We start from the raw sequence: 26,679 nt of genomic DNA, 5'->3' as shown, positions 1-26,679 counted from the left end.
TTTTTTTTTTTTTGCCTTTTTAATTTTTTACTTTCATAAAACTTTGCAGATGTGGCCGGTTAACTGTGAGACATGGGTGTATCAAGTATTTTGTATGACCATAAACTTCAAAAGGGGTTTTAAGGACACATTTGCACCGTCTTACCCTACAAATTAAAAACTTTATGATCTGGCAAAGGGCTTTTGTATGCCTCATACTTCCCTTGAGTTTTATGTAAATTGACATTTATTATGAATCAAGTTCTATTTTAGATCTTCTTGAGGAATCTATAAATGCCAGTAGAGAGGCGAAATTGATTTAGCATTCGGCACTCTGATAAATATCATGATGTTTGAAATGGGTAGGGCTCCACTTTTATTCTTAATAACCTTTCAGAGACATCTGCTAATTGATGTTACCATTTTTTTTTCATTAGAGCTGTTGGCCTGTTCAAATATTTACGATGGCTCTCTTTACATAAAATCAGTCTAAAATGGAAAATGAGTTTTCCTTACAATTGTCCATTTTTGCAGCAGTGATGACCAAATACGGGGTGGGAAGCCAAATTAGCATTGTCAAAATTTTTATTATTTAGTATCTCATAAGATTTCATATTTTTGCTGTGGAAGTGAAAATTATTATAAGTGGCTATTAATCCCCCTAATAATGCGGAAAAGCATTTTGTCTATATATGTTAAGAAGTAGGTTCAGGCCTCAGTATCAGGGAAGTGGCCCACTGCAGTTCTGGCAAGTCATGTCCTTTCATTGATCAGGTGTAGACCTCACTCTGACAACTGTGGTGTCATCTCCTAGTCTGGCTTCAGCATCCACACTCTGGGTTCTGACAGTTATTTGGATGCTCTGCTCCAGAGACCAAACTGGTAGTCATACTTATGTGGTGTTTTGGAGCGGATTTTATATATACTAAGGAAATTTATAAAAACACAAAGTTGTTTTTTGTGTGTTTCCTCACATGAGGACTTGCAGAGCTTGATGGAATGACTTGAATCATGGGCCTTTGAGAGAACTTCAGACAAGCTCCTTAGTTCTAAGCTTGGAAAGGATGCTTGCAGGACAAAATTGAGTAAATAACATGTCAGGTTTGTAAGCAGTCCTGTGATGGAGCCCAGTGCAAAAGCCAGTGGTAATGAAATCTCCTTGGGGCTGTTTTGCTAACTCTATCATTAAAGGAAACTGCTGGGAAAATATAGAAAAATCACCTAAGATTTTATAACGTTGTTGGAAATTTAGCCATATAAAAGAGGTATGGCACCACATTTTGAAGAAGGCAATTCAACTCTACTTTTGAAATGATGGCCTGCTAGCTTTTATAATAGTACAGGGAATGAATTGGGAGATATATTTAACTTTATTTTCCTGCATTGATACACAATATCTAATACTTTGTGTTTTAATTAAGAAAGAGTAATTACCTATGTTGACAAACTAAATACAAAACTCAATCTGTCCTTTGATGAAGAGGTTTAGTGTCGCCATGTCTAGTTCCGTTTACTTTCTTCTGTTTATAATGCATTTGCTGGGTGTCTTCACATGTAAAATGAGGCAAGTAAAAGAGAATTCCAGAGACCGTTTGAGCTAGATGGACAGAAGCCAGCTTGGGTTCACAGCTTGGCTACATCAGTGACTTGTTTTGGGTTCAGTTGTATCCCTTGATTTCTCTGTGTACCTTTAATATTATAAGAAAAATCACTTTCTAGAAAATACTGAGTTAATAAGTAGTCATTTGGTATGTTGAATGTACCGATTTCAAGGGTCATTCATGAATGAAAACATACATTAAAAAAAAAAATCCAAGATACTGTTTTACCTTTCCCAAGGACTGGTTTCTGCCCTCATTGTTTCTGGGTCTTATTTGCATGTGATCTTCCTATGTGTCTTGTGATGATTTGTACTTTTGGTCTCTAAGTAGGATTTTTACATTTCTCTGTGAAAGTTAACCAGTTTTGTAGTTTTAATGGAGTCTTGTGCTTTCCATAAATGCTTTTTATTTGCTGAACAAATGTAGTTTGGTGAAAAGAGTTCCGTACTTGCCATACAGATGGGTGCTCTGATCTGAGCATAATGACAAAATGATAGCTCTGACATTTCTTCTTTATGCATTAAGTGGGAAGCACAAGTTGCACCTCTGTCATGTGTTGTGTAGATAAGCAGTTGTGACTCTTCAGCAACCACCACCTGGAAGATAGTGCTCATCATTTGGTTCTCCAAAGGGAGTTACCTCAAGGAGTCAGGCAGTCACCAAGAGATCAGTGACCCAGGATTTGCCATAAAATATGACTTTTTGATCACTCCTTATATCTGACCAGCAGCCAGCTCCCTTTAAAAAGCCATTTCAGAAGAGTTCCTTAAATTGACCATCCTGATTTCTTATAGTGCTAACATAGATGGACTAATACTGTGTTGGTTACATTTCATTTAAAAAGTGTTTACTATGCTAACCAAGACATAGAAACTTGGGCTTTTTGTTTCATTTTGTTTTGTCTTAAAAATTGGAACTCTAAGCCGGGCGTGGTAGAGCACGCCTTTAATCCCAGCACTTGGGAGGCAGGCGGATCTCTATGAGTTCAAGGCCAGCCTGGTCTACATAGTGAGTTCCAGGCCAGCTGGGGCTACAGGGAGACCTCGTCTCAAAAAGACAAAAACAAAAACAAAAAAATTGGAACTCTGCATTATGACAAAAATCAGTCTAGTCAAGCTGGGCCTGTCCCTTTTCTTGGGTGTGTCTCTGCTTTTTCCTTAGTTATAGTTGCCACCTAGCCACTCTAGTCTGACTCCAAGGTTACACATCAATTGCTATTTGTCACTGCACATTTGCAGTGCAGAGAGGAAACAAAATACATACTTTCTTCATGTGCTTATTAAGTGAAAAAAAATTAAACCAGTAACCCTTAGTGTTTCCTTTGACCTTATTCGCTTACATAAGTTTAATGTCAGTTAGTATTGGCCATTGTACCTTATTAGCCAATCAAATTCAAGTCCAATAAATATTTACTACCCTCTTTATGCCTGAAACTGTTCGGGTGAATGTCTCCATTCTCTCAAAGATCTTTTACTTTGATGATGATGATGATGATGATGGTGATGATGATGATGATGATGATGATGATGATGATGGTGATGATGATGATGGTGATGATGATGATGAATATTTGAATGTTATTTCGAGGTGAGGAACCTGTGGCTCAGAGAGGTTAGCTCACTGGCCTCACATGCAGCTCTTAAGCAGAAATGGCAAGCCTCATACCTATACCTGGGTAATTACCACTTATTCTTATCTAAAATAAAGAATGTAGAAACTCTAATGAAGATTCTGAAATAGAGGCATTACTGAATTTTATGTAAGACTTTGAACAAACTTCCTTCCCAACCATCAATTAAAATAGGAAATAAGTAGTCAGTTTGCCCTTCATGTTGACGTCTCTGCTTTTAGGATACTATTTGCTGATATAAGTTGTGTGGAACATAGAGATGGGTATATACATATTCTTGCCTTTCATCTGGCTGATATGTGCTTATGTGTGGATTGCTTCTTCACTTGACAACATTGAAATCTTAGGTATGCCAGTGGAGAATCTCACAGTTGAAGCAACTTGTGTTGTGTTTCAGTGTCAGATGCAGAAAAATGCCTATGCCCAAAACACGTACTGAAAATGGTTATTTGTCATATGATGGAAATACATTCAAAGTGAGTCTTTTCCAGCTCTTAGCCTAACCACATCCATGCCTGACTCTCTAAGCATATCATGCTATTGTTGTGAGTCTACTCTCTAAAAATACTAATCTGTAAATTTAATAAAAATGCATATGCTATCCCTGATCCTGTAGAATAATAATACTTGTTATGTAAAGAACACAATTACAAAGTTAAGTTCTTTTTTTAAAAAAGTATTTTATTTATTTTTATTTTATGTGTATGTATGTATTGCCTGCATGTAGGTAAGTGCACCCGTGTCGTGCAATGCCCATGGAGGACAGAAGAGGCTGTCGGATCCCCTGGAACTCTAGTTACGGACAGTTGTTAGCTGCCATGTGGGTGCTGGGATTTGAACCCGGGCCTTCTGCAAGAACAACCAGTGCTCTTTACTGCTGAGCCATCTCTCCAGCCCCATAGTTCTTTAAGTTCTTTAAGCCGGGCATGGTGGGACACTCGGAGGCAGAGGCAGGCAGATCTCTGTGAGTTCAAGGCTTCCTGGTCTACATAGTGTGTTCCAGGCTTGTGATTATAGGGAGATCCTGTCTCAAAAAAACCCTCTCTCCACAAAATAAAAGTTCTTCGTAAAAGAGACCTTTCAAAGATGCTGATTTGCCATCATTTTCACCATTCTGGTCTCTTAGTGCCGGTTTCTTAGATTGAAACCTTGGTGGAGGCATGGAGCTTGTACTCACAGAGGACTGGCTGAGCTGCGGTTCATTAGAATTGGTCAAGACATTTCCACTTTCACTTTAAGACAGTGAAAGAACCCGAGTAGCAGGAGTGGAGGTGGCAGCCTCCAGTCTTGCCCTGTCTTGTTTTTTTCTAGTTCACTTAATGCTGAAGACATTTGTTTCTTCACCTAGTGGCGATTGAGTAGCAATGGTATGCCTGGACTCCATGGACAAACAGAAGTTAACACAGGACAGCAGGAATTCTAAGCCTCAGTAGTAATGACTTCTAGGACCTGGTGATTATCCATTGAATAGGGGACTGGCTGGAGGTTATCTAATGCATTACTTGCCTTCCAGTTGTGATAGTCAAACCTCCCCAGATTTCATCCAAATGTTCCATGGAAAGCAAAATCACCCCCCCAGCTGAGGACCATGTACACATGCCCAGTTTTCACAGAATTATGTCTTGTAATTGGAGCGCATCTTACAACTGATGACTTCTGTGATTAGGGTAGCAGAGCGAGTGTCCGTAGCCTGTGACACTGGGTAGGGGTTATGTCATGTTCTTTAGCCCACACTCAAAGCTCACCATTGTCTGACAGTGGTAGTGGTCTGGGGTTCCTTATAGATGCAGGTGAAGTCAAGTTCCTCTTAGTTTGCACAATTGTGTGACTTTGTCACACTCTGAAACTCACTTTTCCATACAGCCAGAGAACTTCATGCAATGCAGTAATCAGACCATGAGTTCCTGTTTGATTACTTCACCAGGGAAGGTCTAGTACAGTTGTCCCCCTTCCCTTGTCAAAGTGTAATTTTGAAAAATATTAAAATTTGAATCTATTCTTTACCTCTGGAATGTGCTACAGTTGATGATAACTGCGCGTGTGCGCACGTGTTTGTGTGTGTGTGTGTGTGTTTTGATGACTACCTCATGCTCTAGCATTGATGTGTACAGTTGTAGCTTCTCAGTCAACCTTTCTGGGTTTCCAGAAAGATGCCATCCTTGCTAAGTGTCTTCCTTCACCTACCCTGGCTTGCTTCTCCACACCACATCTCCTGCTGTCCAGGAGCTGCTCTTGAGTACCTCTGCTAAAGACTTAGGGCTTTTGCAAAGAATGAACAAGTCTACTTGATGCATGTGTGTGACCTGAAGGTCTCTGTACAGTGCTGAGCCCCTGACTCTTTGTGACATATACTTGCTGTGGACAACAGAGGGCTACATAAGTTTAGTCTGGCCTGAAACTCTCCGTCTAGCTCAGGGTGGCCCAAACTCTGAGGCAGTGCTTCAGCTCTCCAAGTCCTGAGAGCAAGGCGGGCACCAGCACACTGAGCTTATCAGCAAGTTTAAGCACAGAACTGGGAACTCCTGAAGTTAGTAAGTAGATCACTCTGAATGCTTCTGAAAAACTTAGCTTCCAGCTGTTAGTGAAAATCCTTACAAAGCAAAAGAAAACTGAAATCTCGGAGCAGCTGGAAGTGTGAATGAACTCACCTGAGCCAGAAAGGATAGGCCTATGAATCATAAAACTGGACTTGAACAAGCACGAGTTCATGATGAAATGGTGCAAAGAAGAATATGTTGTCTCTATTGAAATGTTTTTGCAAAATAGTAAAATAGACGAGGGTTACTATTTATTAAGCACTTGCTGTATATACAGGCACTGTTTTGAGACTTGTGAAGACAATAGAACTGAGGACATCATCCATGATGGCGAGCACAACTTTTCTTGTTGCTGACAATAACAACTTTAAGAAACAAGAGTTTAGTGACCAGAGAGATGACTCAGCCTTTAGGAGCACTGGCTGCTCTTGCAGAGGACCCAGGTTCAACTCCTAGCAACCCATATGGTGGCTAACAACTGTCCGTACTTGTTCCAGGGGATCTGACTTCCTCTTCTGGCTTCTGTGGACACTGTAAAACACAACTGTACTTACATGCTTGCAAGCAAAGCACTTGTACATATAAAATAAAAATAAATAAAAAAAATTAAATAAAACACAGGTTGGAGAAATTTTGCAGACGTTAAGAGCATTGGCTGCTCTTACACAGAGGATCTGGGTATGGTTCTCAGTCTCCATGTGGAGGCTAATAATCCATCAGTAATTCCAGTTCCAGGGGATCTGACACCCTCCTCTGGCCTCTGTGGGCATTGTATAACATAGGTACACTTACATACATGTATGCAAAACCCTCATACACATAAAGTAAAAAGAGATAAACAGTAAAATAGACAAGAGTTTGTTTGACTCACAGTTATAAAGCATAAGGTCCATTAGGGCAGGGAGATATGATTGGCTGTAGCCCAAGGCGCCTGGTAACATAGAGCCCACTGTCCGGAATCGAGAGGAATGCTGGTTGTAGCTTTCTTTATCTTTATTCAGTCTGGGATTTCAGTATGGGCCTTCCCTATAACCTCTCTAGAAATGCCCTCACAGATGTGTCCAAATGTGTGCCATTTAGAAGATTCTGAACGACAGTCACATTGACAGTGAACATTGAGCATCACAGTAGTAAGCATGATTGTTCATCTTGTTCCTCAGGAGAGAGACATCAAGCAGACAGGTGAGGTGACTCGCTCAGACTATGCAACTACTTAGCATCACTGTTGACTGTGTAGTTATCTACCTATCTTCATGGTTCGTTGGTTGGTTAGTTGGTTGATTGACCAATCCATTCATTTCTTTACTCTGTATTTCTGCCTTTGTATCATATTATAATTGCTACTTATAATATTGAAATAGTATGAGGATGAAAACTTTCTGGACAATTCTATCAGTTCATAGCTGGAGATGGGTGTATTTTGTCTTCCTCTTTCAATCTGAATGTTGATTCCACCCAGCCCAGCAGTCCTTAAAATCACACTGGATAATAAATTCTATTTACCACGTTTGACCAGGGCTATGCTCAACTCACGCTGTGATTGGCAGAAGAGGAGAAACGGCATGCAATTTTCAATATGGTAGGAAAATGTTCATTCTTTTATGCCTGAGAGGTTTGGAATGGCAAATAGTGGAGGATTTAATTCAGGGAGTAAAGAAAGATTTAACGTAGACCTGACTTCATGGAGACTTGGGTTACAATGTAAGAAGATTAAGGGGAGCACATCAGGCCTCTTCTTTCTTTCACTGGGCTGTGTGCTGGTGAGTTTGCTCCTTCCTTTGGGAAGGTGTCCTTGGGCTCTGAGAGTTGCAGGGAGCATGTTGGAATCCAGATGGGACACCTCCACAGGTAAGCAGAGCCCAAGTATGGGACTCTATTCCAGTGGATTTAGCCATCTTGCCTTTGTAAATGAGAATCCCAAAATAGCTGTGCTGGGTAATTAGTGTCGTTTTCTGCGTCAGTGTTGCTGTTTTGGCACCACTGTCTTCTCTTGCAGAAATTTAAAGACATCTGTTTACTTTCAACTCTCAAAGACCTTTCCAAGCACCCTGAGTCTGTAGGACACACGCTTGTTCTTCCATTAAGGTTCTTTGTGGTATCTTCTTTCTCCTAGAACATTTCTACCAAATTGTTGAAAATTAGTGAAAACATTTGAACAAATTTAGACGTAGCATGATGAGAAATGACAGCTTCTAATAAAGGAAAGAGAGTGTTCAGCTTGAATTTCTTCGTGGGGTTAAGTAAGAAAGAATTTCTACAGGTTTGCAGCAGAGGCTTATAGAAAAAGCCCTGATTTCTTTTAAGAATTGCCAAAGTGGACCAACCAGGGTGACAGCGCTTTTATTAGCAATGATAATTAGTTCAGCTTAATCAGGGCTCCATTTGGGCTTTTGATCCCATGCTAATTTGCAGGCCTGCTGAAGGAGATAAACTTAGGTGGAAGAAAGGTCAGTGCTGTGGTTGGCCTGTGCAGTAAGCATCTGTTCCAAATGTAGAAAGAGAGCCTTTCAAAATGAGGCAGTCTAGGAACCCACCTTACAATGGGAGGACAGCTCTTGAGTTGCACATTAAAATTTGTGATACAGGAAGACCTCCTTCAGCAGGAGTGGTTTCTGACGGATGCCCTACGCGTGGCAGTGACAGATGGAGGTAAAGCACAGAGGTCCCGGGGTAAGGAATGTCAGGGGTTGTGCAGGAAGTGCTGAAGGCCGTTGTCTTGAAGGTGAGGAAGAACGTGTTTGAATGCATTAGCAAAGGGTCTGGAGCATGTAGTAGAAGATTCAGGATAATGGGGTCGAAACACAACTTGGAATTCATTGAGAGCTGCTCAGCTGGGCTGTTTTGGCTCTGGGTTTGTCTGCATCAGCAGGCTCTGTCTGGCTTAGCTTCCTTTCTGGATAGGCCGTGTGCTGGTGATGGTCTCCAGCATCACTGGGTAAATCATCTTACAGCTGCTTGCCTTGCTCTACGATTTCCTGCAAGGCTCTTACCCTCCACCAGTCACTCTGCATCTGTTTCCAACCGCTATCTAAGATCCTGCTTGCTTCCATGTTCAGAGGTGCTCCTCACCATTACGGTCTTTCTTTCAGGAAGATTGAATATGGACTGAGGACATAATTTCCAGAAACGAAACTTGAGCATGCCATCAGAAGGAAAAGAGCTGTCGCGATCCACCAGCATAGCACCTGTCCCACAGAGAATCCAAAAAGCAAGCTGGTCATTCTTTCATCCATTTTTTCAATAAAGAATAGATGTGCATCTACTGTTCAAGCATTGTTCTAGGTACTGAGAAGGCAACAGGTCCAGGACGTCTGTCATTCCCTTTTTTCCATATGGTTATAATACTTTCATACTGTTGTTGGGACGCTAGTGGGAGAATGTTCTACAAATATGGAGTGGTTTGTTGCTATAGCTACAGCAAAGGGCAAAGGGGTGGACTCATTCTGGGAAATGTAATCAAGGGAACAGAGGATGAGGTGTGCTGAGAATGAAAGGATGGAGAAAGGGTGGGACTCTCTGAGTAGGAGGCCTGCCCTGGGTCCCTTCAGTTTCACACAGAGTAGAGGGCTTCAGCCTAAGAGCTTGGAAGCCTCTTGTTAATTGGGAGTGGGAGAGTTAATGTATTTACTTTTGCAAGTGCAGTCCTGAGAGTGTGTCATTTCAGATGCTTCCCCTCCTTGGAAGAAGCACAGAGTTGGTGATCTAATAGCTTGTTACCACTGCTAATGTCTATGATTATCTTTGTCACAGTGCGAATATAGCTGTCAGAAAGAGAGAAAGCATTTCTCTTTCACTATCAGTAATGCAACTTAACTTGCTAACAGTGTAACAAGAGGGGAAGGCGCTTAGCAAAAATAATAATAATAATAAATAAAGCAAAAACCTGCCATGGGACCTTGCGAGAGGGATGGACATTTTTTACTTTCTTACTAGTGACTGCAGTGTTTTTGCCCTAAAAGTCTCCATTCTTCTGAGCATGACCCAATGAATTATAGAACTAAAAATGAACAAAAGTCAAAACCAAAGGGGGAAAAAAACAGGTATGACAGGAGTATTTATAACTGAAGGGAAATGGATTTAAATGAACAGATGGGAAAATAAAAATAATACAGCTTTTCACGTTGATGGTAACAGAATCAGGATTTACTTGGGAAGGTTCTCGAACGTGAAGGAAGAGTCTGTTAGGGTCTGTGGGAGGGCCATAGCAGTGGGGCTTGTGGAGGAGGATCGGAGTGCACATTGTTGGTAGAAGCCATAATTTGGGTGCGTCCTCAGGGACCATTTATCATGTGCTGCCCGCCTCTTGAGCACCTACTGTGTGTTACTCAGCCTGGGAACTGGTGCCTGAAATCTGTGGAGGGAAGACGTTAAGGAAGCATTTCCACCTTTGGCAGATACCTTGTTCAGTCATACTGAGCACTTTTCGTTTTAAACATTCCTAACCGTTTGGGTGTGTTTTGCATTGTGTTTTGTTTTTGTTTTATTGTTGTTGTTGGTTTACTTCTCATTTTGTTTAGTTTGCTTTTCTCTTTGGATTTTAACCAATGCCTTTAACATAGTTAGTTGTTCCTTGGTCCCCAGCTAGAGACCACCACCAGCACATGTCCTTTCCAGAAAGGAAGATAAGTCAGACAGATGCCTGCTGATGCAGACAAACCCAGAGCCAAAAATTGATTCCAGACCTCCTGTGGATAACCGGATGTTCAAGGCCTTTATCTAAAGTGTCATGGTGTTTGTGTATATTAATAATTATTTCTAGATGACTTCTGACTGCTAATATAATGTAAATGCTGTGTAAATCGTTGTTATATTTTTTGAGGAATACTGACAAATGTTCATGTTCAGCACAGATGTGTTTATGAGTGTGGGTGTGTACACATCCTGCCATGTGTTTGGAGGACAGCGTCCAGTGCTGGTCCTGTCCTTCCACTTCGTTTTTTGGCAGTTTCTCTTGTTGTTTCCTTCCTCATGCCCCAGGTTAGCTGGCCCATGAACCTTTGAGGATTCTTCCATCTTCCCATAGGAGCACTAGGATTACAGATGTGTGCTACTGTGCTCCTGGCTGTGTGTGGGTTGGGGGATTCAAACTCAGGTCCTCAAACTTTCTCTGTAAACATTTACCCACTGATCTACCTCCCCAGTCCCAAGTGCCATTTTTTTTTACAAAATACTTTTAATCCATGATTGGTTGTGTCTGTGAGAATTGAACCCATGGATATAGGGGAGCTATAGTTTGAATGCTCTTGTAGACATAGCAAAGACAGTCTGGACCCTTCCTGCAGAGAAATTTGAGTGTTCTTCTGTTGCTGACAAAAGTACTATCTAGCTTTGCCTGGGCTGTAGGGATCTTTCTGAGTCTGCTGTCACCGACTGTTGCTGTGCCCCTCTGCTGCCTCCCTCCTGTCACCTTTCCCCCATCTTCACCTGCCTTCCTCTTGTGCAACTACAGTTTTGCTTACACCTCTGTGCTGACAGCTGTACCTCCAGATTGCTTTTCTTTTGGCCTTTTTGAGACAGGGTCTCCTTGTAGCCCCAGCTGTCCTGGAACTCTCTATGTAGACCAGGCTGGCCTGGAACTCACAAAGATCCACCTGTTTTTTGGCAGTTTCTCTTGTTGTTTCCTTCCTCATGCCCCAGGTTAGCTGGCCCATGAACCTTTGAGGATTCTTCCATCTTCCCATAGGAGCACTAGGATTACAGATGTGTGCTACTGTGCTCCTGGCTGTGTGTGGGTTGGGGGATTCAAACTCAGGTCCTCAAACTTTCTCTGTAAACATTTACCCACTGATCTACCTCCCCAGTCCCAAGTGCCATTTTTTTTTACAAAATACTTTTAATCCATGATTGGTTGTGTCTGTGAGAATTGAACCCATGGATATAGGGGAGCTATAGTTTGAATGCTCTTGTAGACATAGCAAAGACAGTCTGGACCCTTCCTGCAGAGAAATTTGAGTGTTCTTCTGTTGCTGACAAAAGTACTATCTAGCTTTGCCTGGGCTGTAGGGATCTTTCTGAGTCTGCTGTCACCGACTGTTGCTGTGCCCCTCTGCTGCCTCCCTCCTGTCACCTTTCCCCCATCTTCACCTGCCTTCCTCTTGTGCAACTACAGTTTTGCTTACACCTCTGTGCTGACAGCTGTACCTCCAGATTGCTTTTCTTTTGGCCTTTTTGAGACAGGGTCTCCTTGTAGCCCCAGCTGTCCTGGAACTCTCTATGTAGACCAGGCTGGCCTGGAACTCACAAAGATCCACCTGCCTCTGCCTCCCAAGTGCTGGGATTAAAGGTGTGCGCCACCACGCCCAACTTCCAGATTGCATTTTTGAGCATTTGGTTGTCACTGCTCCTGAGTTCCAATCTTCCCTTTTTTTCAGCCTCACGCTTTTATACAGAAAATACGCAGCAAAGTGAATGCTGAAAGGAAAGAGTATAAAATGGTACTGGGATTTCTTTTCACACTGAAACCCCAAGAAAAACTTTAGGAGCAGCAACCAGGCCTTAAGTGGTTTCTGTAATATATATAAAATCATTGACTATAGGTTCTTTCTCAAGGGAAGATTGTCTCTCCTTTCTTGAACCTCGGGTAATTATATGAAAAAGAAATCTTCGTTTTCCTAGGAAGTCTTGATTCTTAGCCGAACTGACTGATTCAAGCCTCTTAATTATTTTACCATATTTTTGCCTGCCATAGGAAATATGCAAGTAGATATTTTTAGATCCTTAGTTTTAAATTATTAATGTAAGGAGTCAAAACTGGAAAAAGCTCAGTTGCCGCATGGTGTGCTGGAGTCATGAGCGTTCTCTTATCCCTCACCCGAATTCCCAGGGCAAATCATGGAGATTTAGTATGTGTCCTCTGTCCTGTGATGTGGACCTGTCCTTTCTGTGTCGAGGACCCAGGAGGCCCCGAACCATACGCTTTCCTTTCCAGTTCACTCTATTCACAGAATTTCCAACTAAACTGTAAAAAATCACTTTCCAAAGGAGTACAAGACGCCAAGGGTGTCCCCAGCTCTGAAAGAATGTAGCCAGTGTCAGCTGTGATGGCACGCACCTTGTGCCTACACTGCCCAGAGGGATGCTCAGACTGCCTTCAGTTGCTTCTGATTGCCTTATTCATATTGGAAAGAGTCTTCTCTCTCAACTGAACTCTTCCTCTCTCTTACTACAATTAGACGTGACAAGCACCTCCTTTTGAGGTGTCTGTGTCTCTGATGTGCTGTAGTTAGACCCCAAACCTTGTGTAGGAGGTGGGCAGTTTGTCACTAAACCGCATCTCAAGCCTGACTTTTTTTTTTTTTTTTTTCCGGTCTTTTTGAGACAGGGTTTCCCTGTAGCCCCAGTGGCCCTGGAACTCACTATGTAGACCAGGCTGGCCTTGAACTAAAGGCATGTGCCACCATGCCCGGCAAGTCTGATATTTTGAATCCATTCTGTTCCACATTTTCTAGGAAGCTTTTTTATTGAAACTTTCAGAAAGCAGGCTATCCCATCTTACAGGACTTAGGTAACTACTTCATCATATATGTTAATAGTCTTAGTTTCACAATTCTGCCGCCCCCCCCCCCCGTAAGCTTAGAATTCACCATTCTTTAGTCTGTAGCAGATAATCTTTGGAGAAGCTTAGAAGATCTTCTTTCCTTGAGTATGGCAAATATGACATTAGGATGGATAGATGGATGGATTGTTGGTGAATAGGTAGATATAGACAGTCTTCCCACTCCCCCACAAAGAGTCTCTCTGTGTAGCAGCCCTGGCTGGCCTGAAACTTTTTATGCAAACCAGGCTGGCCTCAAGCTCAGGTAATATTTTAAAGAAACAGGTTTGATGTTTGTGTGGATGAAGAAATTTCCATATTTTAATCTGGATGATTCTGTGATAGGATAGCTTCCAGTCTGTCTTTGTCCCCCTGATGGTAGAGGACTCCCTCATCTGATGTCTTGTGAAGCCCCACTGACAGTCAATGTCTGATTTAAAGGTGGTTTACATGTAATATGTGTGTAGCATGTAAGGATTCCTTCTTGGCTACAGTTGGCTAACGGCTGGTATTGTCCATAATGGGTTTGTTCTGTTACTGGTGGACTTATATGAGCCTGTGTTATCCCCTTTGCCTGAATGCTATTAAGAAATAACTCAAATCCAAATAAGGAATGGTAGACTCAGCCTCCCACTGTGGCTCAGACCTCTGATGTGAATCAGCAAAGCCTGGGATCTCTACATCTCCAGAGTTCAGAAATCCGCTGCCTTTGTAGAGGGGTCCCCAGGCCCCTGGCCTCTGGGCAAGGAGTCTGAAGGATTTTGTGGGCAGTGCTGCGTTGCTTAAGCACTGAAGGAGTGTCTTCAGAGGTTTGTGATCTGGTAGGGAGAACTGTTACTTTAACCCCATGAGGGCTATGGATGATAAAAGGGCTGAACCACTGTCATTCATTAGATTTGTTAAAAGTAGGAATCCCTCTAAGGACCATCCGGAAGCTTCCTTTCTTCTCTGCACAATCTCCCCAGGCACCCTCATCATAGCGAAAATTGCTATCTGTCCCCTGAGCACTCTGAAATCGCTGTTTCCAGCCAAGATCTCCCTTTTGTGTTTATGGCCTACATAATCTACTTCCTTTTGACATTTGGATTCTCAGGGTACCTTAAAACCAAAATCAGTGTGTCTCCCCCTGATTTCTGCTGCTCAGCTCCTACTTGTTCATTTTCCAGTCCTTGCTGTTCCTATGGCAGAACCAAATGTCTGTTTCTGGTAGCCTCGAACCTGGGCTCCCCTGTCTCTGTAGTAACCAGCAATTAGCATTTTTATTGTATTCAACTTGTCTTGAATCCCTCCTTTCTCCCCATAATCACATGGAAATCTAAAGTATCTTTTAGAAATGGATGTATTTCTGAGTTAGTATCCTTTCAAGACAAAAAAATAACATAAAACAAATTTTAAAAACAGAGAAACAGAGCTGGGCATGGTAGCCCATGCCTTTGATTCCCGTACTTGGGAGGTAGGCAGAGGCAGGTGAATCCCTGTGAGTTCGAGGCCAGCCTGGTCTACATAGTGAGTTCCCAGTCAGCTGGGCTACAGGAGGACCCTGTCTCAAAAAGACAGACAGGGGTGGGGGGGGTCTTTCATGGCTTCCCAGCTGTCTGTGTAAATTGCTTCTCCTAAACCCATAGATTCCTCTGTACTAGGTAATCCTGGGAATCTCTTTCCCCTCTACCTGGCTTGCTTTCCTAAGCTCCCTTTAGATAAATTCCGTACTCAGCTTCAATCCCTTCCTACTCCCAACTGGGTGACTTTACTGCCTCCAGTGATAGCCAAGCCTGGCTGTTGGACCTGTTGTAGCCTGTCACCTCATGGTAAGAGTAACGGAGGGAAAAGGTCGTGCCACAGGTATGCTGACCAAAGGATGGTCCGAACAGAAATGGAGGCTGTTGTCTTGTCTCTCAGGCTTGCTCACCTGGGCAGAACTCCTAGTGGCAGGGCCTGTAGGGATGGATGCCTGTAGTAGGTAGACCCAGCAGCACCCTAGAGGTTTGCCCTAAGTGTCCTTCAGGAGTTAATGATAGAGACCACAATGTCAATTAAGCTTGTAGGAAAATGAGCCTGATTTTGTATCAAGGACCTGAAGGCCTCTTCCTAAAAGCACTGACTCTTCTCTGAGCCTGAGAATGCCCAATGGGTAGGTAGCTAAGGTTAGGATAAAAACGTGGCACTTTTCCTTCCCTCTTGCATCCGCCTCCTTTGTCCTTTCTCCTCTGCAGTTACCTTGGATTCCAGAAACAAGAGTTCTGATAGACAAATATCATGTGGTGAGTGTTGCACCCTCTCTCCTATTTCCCCAAAGCAAATGGCTTCTTGTGACAAGGCCTGAACTGTCTAACCTTGAGATAGGATCAACCACCCCACAGTCTGACCAATACCGATTAGCTCTGTGAGCTTCTGATCTCACCTCCTGTCATCACTGGGTCCTTTTTGCCTTCCCGTGTAGGAATGCTAAACAAAGCTGTTTTCCTACTTTTCAGCTTCACTTTTGAGGTGAGTGGTCCAGACCTAATGTGATGGGACCCCACTCTCCACCCCCAGTAGAGACCTTTGGACTAACAAACACTCTGGTAACAGTTTTGTGAAGCAGGGGAGATTCTCCCCACAGGGTGTGTTCCTTCCCTACTGCTCACGCAATGAACATAATTTCTAGCCCAAGGCTCACTGCTGCACTTTCTCCTCCAACGGAGAAGGATGTATTCTTTGAGAACACTGTGGTTAACTGTGTGCAGAGAAGGAAGCAGACCCTGTGGTGGGGACAGTGATGGTGTTCTGTTGGCTGTTCCTCTCTGAAGCACATACTCACTAAGAAAATACCAGGACTGATAGACTCTGCTGCTCATCACCTGCTGCGGCCTGTTCATATGGTCCCCTTTCCCCATGATTCTGAGCATCAGAAAACATCTGCTTCATATATAAGGCCACGCTGCAAGCCAGCTCCTGTATCTAGCAGTCCCCAGACAGAGGGTTCAGTTGCACATCTGAGGAGACTGTCTACTGAAGAATTTGGGGCAATAATTTAGATTATACAGATTATACCATGCTTTTCTTGGTTTCATATTTTGTGCTTTTAATGCATGAATCCCACCTCTGTCCAACTTCCCACCCCCACCACATAACCTGTATCCAGAGGTCCCTGTTAGCTTCACTTGTGCCAAAGCCATTGCTTAGAACCCTTCATGATAGTATGTCAGGAAGCCTAGTAATAATAAGTGGATGAAAGTTTATTCCTAGGTGAGTACTGTTTTAGAAGCTGGGCAGACTGGGTGGTGAATCACAAGCTCTTAGCCAGTAAAGCTTGGGAAAAACTATAAATACCATCTGCTCCCGTCACCTTGATGATCTGTATGAGCTAAAGTGAGAGGCGAAGATAGGGTTGGCTTGTGGAGCTTTCCTATTTAATGAAGTAAGCGATACCGACCAGCAGAAATTCATCGGGGAACATTTGTTACTGCTCAGAAATTGGCCGAGTTTGAGCAGGCAATATTGGAGAAGGGGAGACTGTACTTAAGAGAAACAAGGGGGAGAATTTAAGGTGAAGCTTTTTCAGATACCGATGCGGGTAAGACACTTGCCTCTATTCCCTATGAAATCCCAAACTACATCATTAGTCTTCTTGAGCTGAGTTACAACTCTGCTGTGCAGTGTGTGATTCACAGCACATATTTTGTAGTGAAATTATGGGAATTCAGTGGCATAAAAAAAGAAAGATTCAGATGTACTAAGGAGAGCATCTCAATGAGATGTTGAATGGAGAACTTAACAAATCAGGTGGAGGTGGTGGAAGAGAATTCAATTTGTATTCTAGATTTAATTGAATAATGCTACCTATCCTGGGGAAGTGGGGGGAGACTACCTAATAATCCTCTGATGGAATCAACTTGTGAGAAATTGGTACAGTCACTGCATTGTCTCAGTTTAATGGCCTTAGATAAGGACATCCCCCAGCTGTTAACCTAACATTAACGCATACTTTAGTTCTTGGTTGTGAACTGTGTGAACTATGGCTTAGACTTGGAAACACTGGTCTGTTGTCCTGGACTGGTGTACATTTCATATCCTTGAATTCTATTAGGCTTTATTTTCTTTCAGACCTTCATTTATGAGATCAGGTCTTTATTATCTGTGACCCAATAGTATGCTAGATATTTTTAACTGGAAAATGTTAATGGCCTTTTTTATTTTTTTCTTATGGGAAGTAAATGTTATATAAATTGAATTTTAATGCTTATGTAGTCCCAGAGGCTGATGAATGCCATTAGTTAATGACGATAAGGATGTTCAAATTGTTTTTAATTGAAAAATAATATTTATAACCTGCCATGTCATGCTGTATTGCTTTGGAGTGAGGAAGAATTTATGAGCATCTACATAAGTGTATATGAATTGAGCACCAGGTATAAAATGGTATAAAAAGACAAATATGGTTTCAGTCTACTTACATGTAAGATTGCATCCCAAACAATGTCCATATCTGGGTGAAACCCTGCTTGCTCAATTATAACTAAATGTCAGATTTCCCTATAGTTACCATATTAAAAATATCCTTGTCTTCAATTTACTTTGGCAGAGGAATGTGCTTGGTGATTATCATACTGTGTTACTCTGGGGAGTTAAAGGTTTATATTATGTTTAAGTTCCCCTGAAACAACAGCATTTACAGTCACAGACATAACTCAATGTATACACAAGTATACTTTAGAAAGTTCTGCTTTAACGATAGATGATTTTAATATTGTCTGAAATAAAATAGGAAAAAAAAAAAGCTCTTTCATATCACTGTAAAGTGTCAGGGAATTCTTTTTTCTTCACTCCCAAAACACGTACTCTGGTAGCATATGTCATGCTTGTTTAAGGAACAGAATTTCAGTTTTAGAAGTAGAATTTCCAAGTTCATTATTTCTGGTGACAGGGACAAATATTCAATCCTTTTACTTTAACCTGGTGTCCTAGTTTCTTTCTCCATTGCTGTGACAAAACACTCTGACCACTACCAACTTGGGGAGGAAAGGGTTTATTCAGCTTACATCTCCCAGGTTGTAGTTCATCAGGGAGCCCAAGGTAGGAACTCAGGGCAGGAACCTGGAGCACAAGGCATGGAGGAATGCTGCTTACTGGCTTGCTCCCCTGGCCCCTGCTCAGCCTGCTTTCTTATGCAACACAGACCCATCTGCCCAGGGGTGGTACCACCCACAGTGGGCCGGGCCCTCCCACATCACTCTTCAAGAAGATGCCCTTCAGACATGGCCACAGGCCAGTCCAATAGAGGTAATTTCCCGATTGAGGCTCCCTCAACCCAGGTGTGTCAAGTTGACACTAAAGCTATCCAGCACACCTGGAAATAAAAGAACAGTGGTACAAATGAAGTATATGTATTAAAAGATGGAACATTCTGCCTGTGCATTTTCTAGTACTTTTTCTTTCCAACAGACATGATTTCGCCTCTAAACTGGGACATAAGGAATTATTTTTAATTTTCACTCCATTAGTTATTCATATAGAGTCACTGTCACCTTCTGCTTCTAGATACACACTTCTCTGCTCATCCTCACAATGTACTGACGTTGACTATACAGGGAGAAAGGCATGAAGACCTTAGAGCAAATCATATTCCAGCTAAGTGCAGAATCATTCCTGAACTTCCCACCCACAGCTTTGTGTGGTTGTAGTACCGTTGACTCTCAAGTTCACGGTTATTCATTGAAACAGTGCTTAATGCGTATCTAGTAGGTCCCAAATTAATCAAGGTTGGTCAGCAAGTCTGTTTACTAATTCCTACTCTAAAATCCAGCTAACATGCAACTCCATATAGACCATTCACTGAACTAAGAAGCTGAATGTAAGGAAATTGAAAGTCAGTAAGGAAGATCTGGAGCAGGGTAAGATTGTGCTGGGCTGGGTGCTTTGTGTCTGGGAAGCTAAGGCAGGAGAACCGCTTAAGCTCAGGAGTTCAAGGCCAGCCTGGGCAACATGGTGAGAGTCTATCTTAAAGAAAACAAACAAATTGTGGGTTTGGTTTAATGGTAATGAGTGTGCTTAGCATACGTGGTGGCCTGGTTTCTATCTCCAGCACAAAAGTTGAGGGAGGATTATTACTGATCTGTTGAAATAAATGGGTTTCCTCCACTTTATAGGCATATTTGGAGAATTCTACTGGTGAGTAGTAAAGGGGTTCAGTCACATGTATTCCTTTCCCAGAGTCATTCAAAGGTGTCATGTCAATTCTGATTGGACAGGTGATTTGACATCCAATAGGGTGGTCTCCATGATTGGTTGTTCGGCTGTTTCCTGCATCCTGGAGTAGGAGTGTCGTTTGCCTCTTAGCTCTTTAACATGATCGTCAAAGGACGGGCTTCAGGTCATCCCGTGTTTTCCTCTTGAGCGTTGCTTAAGGAACACAGAAAGGTGTTTGGAGACTTGTTAGTATTCCGTGTTAATATTAACTTGAAGTCTTTCCCTCATATCACTAAATCACTGCAAATAAAAACTGGAACTGTAATGCATGTTGCGTATCTATAAATACCACCTGTAAAAGAGAGCAACTGAAGCCGTGTATGTTTAACTGGGAACAGTTGAGAACTAATGCTAAATTAAAATATTGTCACACAGATTAGCAGAGGCATATACACACAGTCACTCTCTGATGCCTTTCTCTTTGCTGGGAACACTGAATAATAATTATTTTATGAAGGTAGTGCATGGTAAATATTTATAAACAGAAATGTAAAACAGTGAGACCACAGTGAATAAATTATTTTTGAAATATTTTAAAATCCCATTTTTATATGCTTTTTAGTAAAAATTATTCATGGTGATCAATATTTCTTTCTCACTTGCCATCTGCTCTGCTTCCTTTGCGGCACGATTCTAGGTGAATGATGTGCTGTGCTGTTGAACGCACTCCCCAAATTTATGCACTTGGATGCAGCATCTGTACGAAGGCAGTCTCATGTGTAATCACCAAACGTAGGTCTTCTAGTGTCAGTAAACTGCAGTTCTTCCCCATCCACCAGAACAATTAGGGGATTGTGATGCTTTCCCCTGTTCTTCCCGATCTGGTACCTTTCAGCAGCTTGTCTATCATGAGGTAGAAGGAATTCATCTATTTTATTTTTTGCCTTTCACTTGGGTTGGTTACAAATATTCAAGAAAGTTTCTTGATTTAGGATCAACGAAGAGTATTAGAGGGATTTTATCTTAATTTGAAGACAGTCAAGGGTCAAAGGTTGTCTCTTTGGTGGAGCTATCCCTGATTCTCTTCGCTCAAGTCAACCATCCCTCTTGCATGCTTCTGTAGTTGCGGGAGTGTTTGTTGCTTTTCTTATGAGTCTGGCTTACATAAGTTGCCTTTATGATCTTCCCTGCTGGGTGGCCAAATCTCCAAAGACAGAATTGAGTCTTGTCTTTGCTTCACTCTGCAAAACACAGAATATACAGTTGATAATTACTTGTTAAATTGGAGAGCGTCAAATTTCTCTAGTCTAAATACCCTCTGAATTCTCAGTGTACTCAGTCAAGGATCATTTGTGGTAAGAACAGAAAATCACACAAAGTTTCTTTAAGTAAAGGTGGGAGTTTATTTGGAGAAATAGGAGATTCTCCAAGGCAGGGCAGCACATCCTGTCAGGATTTAGTAAAAGACTTCAATTATGTGAAAGTCACGACATTCCGCACTCTCTTATCCCTTGTTTGGTTCATCTGGTACTGCTGATAAAGGGGGAAATCAGGGTCCCCTCTTAGGGTTCTTAGCTTCATTAATTTAAAAAATCCAAGAATGGATTCAAGTGAAAGCTTAAGGACAATTTAATAGAGTTTAAAAGAAAAATCTCCAGGGCAGGGAAGCTGCAAATCTCAGCGGCTGCCCAGAGGAGGAGAAGGGAAGGGAAGGAGTCATGTCTGTTTGAAGTCTGTGTGGAGGTCAGACATATGGTGGACTAACAGACACGTAACAGGGAGGGGAGCTTTAGAGAAAGATTAAGAAAGCCCAAATGTTGGGGCAGCCCCAAAGTGTTAGGAAAAGCTTGCTTACAGGAGATACAGTGAAAAGAGAAAGGAAAATTGATGCTTTTCTGAAGGGGATTGCAAGTAAGAAAAGCATATTGTCTCCTTAGAGCACTGTTCATTATGCCTATCTCTTATTTTAAATTTTAAAATAGTTACCATTTTATGTATGGTATATTACCTGCATGCAATAAGTACACCTGTGTCATCGTGCAATGTCCACAGAGGTCAGAAGAGGGTGTCGGACCCCTTGGAACTAGAGTTATAGACAGTTGTTAGCTGCCACGTGGATGCTGGGAACTGTACCCACGTCGTCTGCAAGAGCAGCCTGTGCTCTTAACCACTGAGCCATCTCTCCAGCCCCTGTGTATCTCTTTAGCATGGTTAAACCCACCTTCTTTGTGGTAGACCCATGGCCAGGTGATTGACTTGGCTCACTTGAAATGTTAGGCTTCCACCCAGGCCAGAGAGTCTCCTATAATACTACATCTAAGGTCTCAGCAAGTCAGTCTATAGGTACAGCCTCTGACATTATCGATAGAGCATTTTCTTCTCTACTACATAACAGTCTGATAAGGAATTCTGTTGTATTCCCTCCAGTCCTGCAAGTTCAGGGCATCACTATTACTGATATTCTGTCTTACTTTCAAATTCCCCAAACAAGCAATATACGGGGGAAGGGGTGGTGGTGTCATGAGTTAATTCAACCAAGGCCCTAGTAAAAGTAAGATAGCAAGAGAAGGTCAGGTCGTTTGAAAAGCCATTCCATCGTCCAGCAGACATTTTGTCTCAAGGATGGGCTGCAATAGACAGAAATGATTGCTGGGTACATGGGATGGGTATCTGTAATGCACTGATTTTCCTGGACTTAGGGTTGAGACCTGACCTCCAGCTGGCCAGGTCTGTAGGATCGCTGGATTGCTTTGTCTCTCTTCTCCATGTGACCACATTGAAAAAAATCACCTATTTCTTCTTTTCACCATTAATTTGACTCCTGTAGTTGGCTTTTGATGGCAGAGGCTGTCTTGTTGGGGGCATAAATTGTGACCCCCAAATCTCATAACAATCATGGTCTCAACCACAAAAGGGACAAAAGGAACATTTTTGGGAGTCTACCACCTGTGGTGAGCTTGCCCCAGATGGAAAGACTGAATAATGCCAACAGCTGTAGGAATCATTTTATTTGAGGGACTGTTTCCTTCCTTCACATTTTGGCTGGCATCAGATGCTCTCTTTGGTAAAGCAGTAAAATGAATACCTGAACTTTGTTTTGGATTCTCCAGAAAGCCTGGCCCTTATTTCTCCCTTATTTGTTTACCTTGGGCTTTGCTTTCCAGTTGGCTTTTGGGCTCTTTCAAGCAGTTTGGGGTTCCCTTGAACTATTGTTTGTGACTACCATTTGGTGACTGACTTTGTCTTTGTGGGTTCCTTGTTAAGTAGAGAAACAAAGAGGCACTCAAGGCCCTGAGAATATGACCTTAAAAGTCAAGGACTGCAAAGATAGGGGGACAGTGCTCTGCCATTCCTGCGTCTGGGCTCCCTGGGAGGTATGGTTAGATCTTCTTTTTATTGGGTTTGCCTCCCCTCCCCAGCTGTAAATTTTAATCCTCTGTCAGGAGCCTGTCTGCTTTAAGGGGGAATATGGCCTGATTTCTTTAGGTTATGAGATCTGGCTTCCTACAGTGACCAATGTCTTAAAGGAACAGGACCTGAATGCCATTTGTAGGACAGGACTTCTCAATTTGGAAGCTCCTCTGAGCACATTTGGAGTTCTGTTGAATTAGCCAGGGCATCAGCCATGTGATGGGAAAGGTTTGGGGATTCTCTGGAGCCATTTGGGTTCTGTTGAGCCCCTTGAGATAGAAACAAGGTACTGAGGAAATCTGTACTGTGAAATCTCACAACCATGAAAATATTGTCTTTACTACCTTGTACTCTCTAGAGAGAGTTGGCGCAGACTAGTCTTATAAACTTAGGATGGTTTCTAAGACAGTAGCAGGGACAGGGGAAGAATCTCTGACTCTGGTACCTGAAGATAACTGAGTAAGAGGCTCTGGCCACTTTATTTTTGTGTATCTTTGAACTCATTGTATACTGACAATTATGATTGGCATGCCGCCGCCCCCACCTGCCCTAGGTATATGAGTGTCTGTGTGTATGTTGAGAATTTTGGACTATATAAGAGTAATTGCTTTTGTGTAGATGGGAATTTTTTGTTTGTATGTTTGTTTTTTGTTATATTTTATTTATTATATTTATTTTATGTGTATGTGTGTATTGCCTGCATGTAGATAAGTGCACCCGTGTTGTGCAATGCTTGCGGAAGACAGAAGAGGCTGTCGGATTCCCTGGAACTAAAATTATGGACAGTTGGTAGCTGCCATGTGGGTGCTGGGATTCAAACCTGGGTCTTCTGTAAGAACAGTCAGTGTTCTTAACCGCTAAGCCATCTCTCCGGCCCTGTTTGTTTGTTTTAAGAGAGGGTCTCAGTACATAGCCCAGTCTGGCCTGAAACTTCCTGTGTAGGTTAGGCTAGCCTCACACTCAGGGAGATCTGTCTGCTTCTGATTCTGTAGTGCTGGGACTAAAGAATTGAGCTACCACCCCTGGGTTGTGTCTGTCTTTTGAAGGAGCTACTAGGGAAGGATTTAGATACAGTTTGAATTTGAATTTGAGGAGCCCCCCCCCACACACACACACAAACCCTGGTTTTGCTGAACCATACCTCTTGTAGGCTTATCTAATAGAAATGTTCATTTTAGTCCCAGCACTTGAAAGATGGAGGCAGGTGCATCTCTTTGAGTTCAAAACCAGCCTGGTCAACATAGTGAGTTTCAGGCCACCTGGGGCTACAGGAGACCCTGTCTCAAAAAGACCAAAACTAATAAATAAATAAATAAATAAATAAATAAATAAATAAAATGTTAATTTTACTCTCACCTCTTGAAATTGTGCCTGATGCTTTCAAATAACTAATTCTTGAAACCAAGGCTCAGGAAAATTCTGATTACTGGATTTAGGAAAACTAGCCTAAATTTTCAGATACTTGAAAATATTTTGTTAAATGCTTAGAAAATTTATGAGCCGCTTTTGCAAACTTAAAATGAAAAATTAACAGATTAATTTTAGGATTGACCTGTATATCCAAATACTTTTGCATGGGCTCATTTAGAATGTACCTATATTTTTGTCAGTGTTGGGATTGGCTAAGTTTGCTTCAAGATACCAGCTGAGAGATAAGACTTTGTGTTGTAATGTCATGAAATTCTATAGAGTTCTCAGTCTCCTTAATAAAAGAATTTGGAAACAGAACTCCCTCAGAAGGACGTTTAAGGACCATTGAGCAAGGCACAGCAAGCAGGCTAAGGAATGGAGGTTTGAACAAAGCTGCATAGAGGAATGGGGTCTTCAGACAGTAATGCCCTTTTTTAGGTAGATATGTTCAGGAATTTGGTCAGTATCTGAAGAAGAGAAAGGAAAGGAAAAGTTGGGTTTTTGTTTGTTTGTAGGTTGGATCTGAGAAAAGCAGGTGAACTTTACAGTAAATTTCTGTGCTGATTTGAGAGATGGGATATTTAATTATAAAATTTGGAACTGATTGGAGTGCATGTTGTGGAAGCTCTGATTCCCCTCCACGCCTTCCATTCATGTGGTATTTTGGATCTTTAGGAAGGACGATTGTGGTATTTTCGTTTGTGTGTGAATTGCTTGGGAAATGTGAGACAGAGTCCAATGGTGGCTATGGAGGGGCCCATCCTCAATGACCTGCAGCCTGCTAATGGCTGTCTCCTATCTAACATGGTGTCAATGAACATTCTAAATATTTTTCTGGTTGCCACAGGGTTTCAGTCTTTTGTAAGTCCAGCAGGTGATTCTTAGCCAAGTTCTCATTTCTTGTGGTTCACTGTTGCCGTAGTGTGATGGACAATGAGAGGGACGCGAGCTTCTTAGACTCTATCTGTTCCTTCAGGGCAGGCCTGTTACACTGTCATCACAAAAGTTGTTCAGGGGCCGTCTTTGGATGGAAGGAAACAATGACCATGGAGCTATTGTTTTATTATTATTTTAATCATACTGAGTCTGCTCCTCTCATGTTCCACCTATACCCCCTTGTTTGCTATGGGGCCTGGGCTGTACAGGGACTTTCTTGAACACTTGAACTCCATGCCCCCTTGCCCTCTTCTCTACAGGTTTAGAGTGAGACATTCCTTCATCTCTCATCTGTCCCACTCTTCTTCTAATCCATGTTACAGTTGTTTTCTAAAACTATTTTAAAATTATTTTTATTTTATGTATATGAGTATATTGACTGCATGTATCCAAGTCCAGCTGTGTTGTGCAATGTCCATGGAAGTCAGGCGAGGGGGTCTGATGCCCTGGAACTGGGGTATGGATGGTGGTTAGCCACCATGTTCCATGAACCTCTGCTGTTCATCTTTTAAGTATCCACCAGGGCTGGGTGTGGTGGCGCCCACTTTTAATCCTAGCACTTGGGAGGCAGAGGCAGGTGGATCTCTGTGAGACTGAGGCCAGTCTGCTCTCCATAACGAGTTTCAGACTCACTGGGGTTCCAGGGAGACCTTGTCTCAAAAAGAACAAAATGTATATATCCACCAGGGCCCAGCTCAGAGGTCGCCTGCACTCCCTCCGTGGAGCATCTGGGTGTTGCTCGTCCACCTTCAGCTCTTCCACCGGCTCATAGAAGTTGCAGCTATGCAAGTCTGGCCTTGTTGCTGGCTCTTTGCTCTCCTCCTCCTCCATGTAACTCCTGCCCAGCATTTCTGCCTTGTCCTAATGGATCTCGTAGCTTTGTGGACAGTGAGCCCCATAAATGGCTTTCACTTGCTGTTGTCTAGATATCCTCTTCTAGAAATGCTACACATCCTCTTCCTCGACTGTTGGCGAAGCCTCCGTATCACCCTGTAGCAGGGTGATAACTTCCCTGCTTGTGCAGTCAGCTGTCCTGCCATGAGTGTGGCCTTCCATAATGTTCATGTTACAATCATTTAGTATTTGAGGTTGTTTCTCTGCATCATTTGATCAAGTCATAAACCTAAGTTATGAAGTCTACTCTCCAGACTGAGTCTAAGTAAAACAAATCAATGGGATCTGTCTGAAGACTAAGAATGTAATCTATTCTGCTTGACAGCTGATGGGAGTCAGTGCTTCTGCTCCCCAAGTGCAGCACTAATTGTCCAGATAGGATAAAGTGCAGTGTTTTGATATACAAGTTAGGCTGTTTTGCCCTCCCTGCCTCTGGATCAGAGAACAAGATGATTTTGTAGTGCAGCTTGCGAGATATCAGCCATCCCTGCGTGCCAGCCAGTGTCCTTTGTATTCAGATACTTAAGCTTCTGAAATTCCCACAACTGAGGCAGGTACTGGTATATGAGGAAGCCTGCA

General features: G+C 42.3%; 1 protein-coding gene across 3 annotated transcripts in view; it reads left to right on the top strand.

The window, feature by feature from the left end:
- Ptprg (protein tyrosine phosphatase receptor type G) overlaps positions 1 to 26,679 on the top strand; it is a 766,544-nt gene that overhangs the window by 386,197 nt on the left and 353,668 nt on the right. The gene's annotated exons all lie outside the window — the stretch shown is intronic.

Source organism: Nannospalax galili, unplaced genomic scaffold (genome assembly GCF_000622305.1).
Source record: "Nannospalax galili isolate Female #2095 unplaced genomic scaffold, S.galili_v1.0 scaffold91, whole genome shotgun sequence".
In the NCBI taxonomy this organism is placed as follows: Eukaryota; Metazoa; Chordata; class Mammalia; order Rodentia; family Spalacidae; genus Nannospalax; species Nannospalax galili.
Note: the sequence above shows the minus strand (reverse complement) of the source record. Positions and strands in the feature narration are given on the sequence as shown.